The sequence below is a fragment of the Triticum aestivum genome, chromosome 5A (assembly GCF_018294505.1).
Source record: "Triticum aestivum cultivar Chinese Spring chromosome 5A, IWGSC CS RefSeq v2.1, whole genome shotgun sequence".
Lineage (NCBI taxonomy): Eukaryota > Viridiplantae > Streptophyta > Magnoliopsida > Poales > Poaceae > Triticum > Triticum aestivum.
The window spans coordinates 441,976,483-441,980,855 of record NC_057806.1 but is presented as its reverse complement, the minus strand read 5'-3'; positions in this window follow the sequence as shown (position 1 = coordinate 441,980,855).

The following is a 4,373-nucleotide window of genomic DNA, read 5'->3' as shown; positions in this document are numbered from 1 at the left end:
GGCGGCGGCGGCGGCGACAGCCAACGGTGGCGTGCCATGTGGCGGCGGCAGGGCGGAGCGGACGCGTCCGGCCGGATTCGGACGTGTCCGGCCGGCGCGGATGTGGGATTTAGGGTTTCGGGGAGAGGGGGATCCGGAATTTCGGAGGAGGGGCTAGTTTTATAGGTAGAGGGAGCTAGGAGAGTCCAAATGAGGTGCGATTTTCGGCCACACAATCGTGATCGGACGCTCTAGATGATGGAGCAGAGTTAGGGGGGTTTTGGGCCCAATTGGAAGGGTGTTGGGCTGCAACACACACGAGGCCTTTTTGGTCCCTCGGTTAACCGTTGGAGTATCAAACAAAGTCCAAATAATACGAAACTTGACAGGCGGTCTACCGGTAGTAAACCAAGGCCGCTTGGCAAGTCTTGGTCCAATCTGGAAATGTTTAATCCCCACACATGAAAGAAAGGTAAAAATAGCCACCGGAGGAGAACGAAGCGCTGGAATGCAAAACGGACAACGGGGAAAATGCTCGAATGCATGAGACGAACACGTATGCAGATGCAATGCACATGATGACATGATATGAGATGCATGACAACGACAACAAAACACGGAGACAAAGAACCCGAACCCGAGGAAATAAATTAACTTAACGCCGGAAACGGCAAGAGTTGGAGTACAAATAGGGAAAGTTACATCCGGGGTGTTACAGATGACCCGGTGGCGGCTTAGGGCAAGAAACAAGAGATCGATAACCAAGCTGGCGAGTTAAGCCTCTTGGTGATCGAAACCCCAGCAATACCGAACACAACTAGACGTCGGCTTTTACCTTCATCGTAAGGGGCCGAACTAGTATAAAACCTCTCCGATCAACCCCTTTAAGCTTCCTAGTTGCGATGGCCCTACGACTAAGTCCTTCCACTAGGACATCTTCCATGACAATTCCACGACAGTTGGCGCCCACCGTGGGGCCAGCGCACGGTGGATTTGAGTTCTTAAAGGGTAACTTCGAAGGGCTCAAGAGTCGTCGTGGCAAGCTCTACATCGACGACGAAGGCTGGGGCCCCGAGGCCGGCTCAATTGAGTACGGGTACTGGGTCCCCTTCGGCGGAATTCATGTCTTCATCGGCCAGATCCACGAGTCAGGCCCTGAGCCGGATATCCACACCAACCTCGTCGAGACGGCTCAGCGCGCGAGGACCACCCGTGTTCAATCTGTTGTGAAGCATGCTTTCATAGGCTGCGTCCACAGCGGTGAATACTCTGAAGGATCGGTGGAAGGCACTAAGACGGCCATCTGTTATGACGCTACACTTCAACAGGTGAGACAGACTCTTTGTATCAGCTGCAGGATGGCATGCTCGGGGGCTGTTCCGATGGCAGCAGTATTCCGGACCCCCTTGAGCCGCCAAATTGGGCCGACATCTTCATGGCAGGAACACAGCCCGGACAGAACTCCACAGCAGCAGCAACAACAGCCATCGGGTCGGCTGCCGCCGGGTTAGGAGACCCCACGCGCCCCCCGGCTCAGATTCTGATGGACCTCATGGATAAACTGACAACCCTGTTGACTGCCGTGGTGGAACCGGTGAATAAAGCTCAACATGATGCAGAGGTGGCACGTTGTAACACCCCAAGACCGGAGCTTCAGGTGCCTTCCATGATTGTCGGGTTTCGTCGTGTGATTTGTTTGGTCTATTGCATTTCATCTTTGCATCTTGTGCATTGCATCATGTGCATTGCATCATGCCATCATGTGTTTAATTTTTCCAGCTCACTAAATAAATGGCATGGATCTTTGATCCATTTAAATCGAGGGAATTCACATGATGATTCTCTTTATAACATATCCTCCCGATATTAGGGAGCTATATTAAATATTCCATTTTCGAAATCACCCATGAACACACTTGCAAATACTCACATGTCTTTTCTGCTTCGAGTTTGCTCCTCAAACTTCGCCCATAAATTCTTTTATTTTTTTCTGGAGCTCCACCAAAAATCCAAATATTTTTTTGGACTCTTCATTACCTTGAACTTATTCAAACCATTTGAATCAAATTCAAATGGATTTGAATTTAGATCTCTCAATCATGGCCTTTTCTATTTTCCCGGAACAAGCACATTTTTGTGAGTCCAGGAAAATTATCTGCGTGTCCAACTTCTTCCCCTAACCCCTCTTTCTTTTCTTTCTTAATCTCTGTTTTTTTCTTTTCTTTCAGTAGTGAGAGAGAGCCCAGTAGGCCGGCCTTTAAGGCCCATCCCTAAGCCCAGGCCAACCTCCCACGCCGGCCCAACCTCCCTGGCCCACTCCCTCCTAACCCTAACTGATCCCCTCCTCCCTCTCCTCTCCCCTCCCGCCGCCAGGGAGCCCGACTCCCCCATCTCGCTCGATCCCATCTCATCTCCCTCGTTCCCTTGCGCCATCTCTCCCTCCTCTCGATCCACCTCTCTCCCCAATTCCCTCGCGCCTCCTGATGCCATCCAGGCCAGGGTTCCCTCGCCACCGGAGCGGAGCTCCTCTACATGCCAGGAGCCCTGCGCGCCCGACGCCGCCCCTGCCGGCGACCAGCATCTCCATGGCACCACCGCCGGCCTCCATGGTTTGCCGTGCCCTTGCCGGCCTCTCCTTCCTCGCGCCGCACCACCAGACCCGATGCCCGGACTCTTCCTCGCCCTGCAAATGCTCTGGCGCGTCCCTTGTTATCGTGCCTCGTCCTTGCCTCCTCTACCGACCGCGCAGGCCACCGGAGTCGTCGACAGCCGGTGCCCGGCCACGTCATAGCCCCTGCTGCCGGCGACCTCGCCTGGACCCGACAAGCTCCGCAGCCCAACCTGCATCATGCTGTTCACCGGAGTCCTTCTGCTGCTCTCCTTTGTCAAGTCTGCTGCTGCGTCGTCGTCTGCATCCACCATGGCCTCGCCTCTGCTCGAAACAGATGAACAACAGCGTCCGCCGCACGCTTCCTTTGCATCTTCACGCTCGCGCCAAGTCCTGTTTGTGGATTTCGTCAAGTTCGAGCTTCGTTGAACGAGGGATTTTGCCTTGCTCATTTTGGGACGCGACAAGTTCCTCTTCGAAAGAACGTCTGCATGATGATCCGACAAGTACCGTGGCACCGAAGACCTTTTATGCGTCAAGTCCATCTCCGAGGATTTCACCAAGTACCACGACAGCCGTTATTCATCAAGTACCCCTTCGGATCACCAAGTTTCAGCTACCATCGTCGTGAACTGCTTTTGAAACGTGTATCACTAACACCAAGTACTAGTTCTACGAGGACCGCCAAGTTCGTCTTCCGTCGTCTCCAAAATCGCCAGGAACCACGTTGATACAAGAACAACTACCCTCGACATGCATTTTGCCAAGTACCACTACCGTCGACCCTTGAAGACACCATGGACGTCAAGTTTCTCGCCGTGACCCTAAACATCTACGAAAACGTGTGCGACTAAGAACGTGAACGACTATCGCCGCCAAGATCACGAGTACGTCTACCGTCGTCATGTACCCCTACTTCCACTACCGAACGTCCCGAGAACGTCTACTTCCCCTACACCACATCGAACTTGAACCCCTCCGATAACGCATCCTTCGAAGGTATAACCCCGAGACGACCACTCTTGGACCGTATGCATGAGTTGTATGAGATGCATGTTGGTTGTTGTAATCCGCCCGTGAACGTTAGTTGTTCCCTCGTTTGACACCGTCGTCGATTCATGGGACACCCGGTATCCGGGAGTGCCCCACCATCTTTTGCACGCATCCGCACACTTCCCCTTTGCATCGGTATCTCAATCAAGTACCGGAACCGGAATGTTGCCATGGCATCATTACCGTTTCGTCGTCGTGGCACCCCTTTCTTTCTACCACGATGACAAATGCTTCATAAAATGCTCGTATCAACATTTTCATAAATATTGCATAAAACTTGCACCTGTCATTTGCATCATGATAATAACATTTAAAGGTTTAAAAATTGTTGTTGCACCAAATTGATAAATGCATATGGGGATTTACCGGAATTGTTGTTTGTTGTTCCGGCCTCATTTAAACTTGCCTAGTTAGGTTGTTTTCATATGCTTCACCCCCCTTGCCATGTTAATCAACATTTAATATTGTTAGGTACATAAACGAGATCGAACCAAATAACTCGAATGTGGTGTTCCGTCAATATGCAACTTGTTGCATATTGAGCTCCACTTAATTTGTAGGATTGTTTGGGCACTTTTCCATGCCATGTATCTTTAAACCAGACATGCATCATACTTGTTTGCACATCATGCCATGTTCATGTGATGGTTGATTATTATGTTGTTTGCTCCTTTCCGGTTTTGCTTCTTCGGGTTAGTTCCGATAATGTCGCGTTTGTGAGGATCCGTTCGAC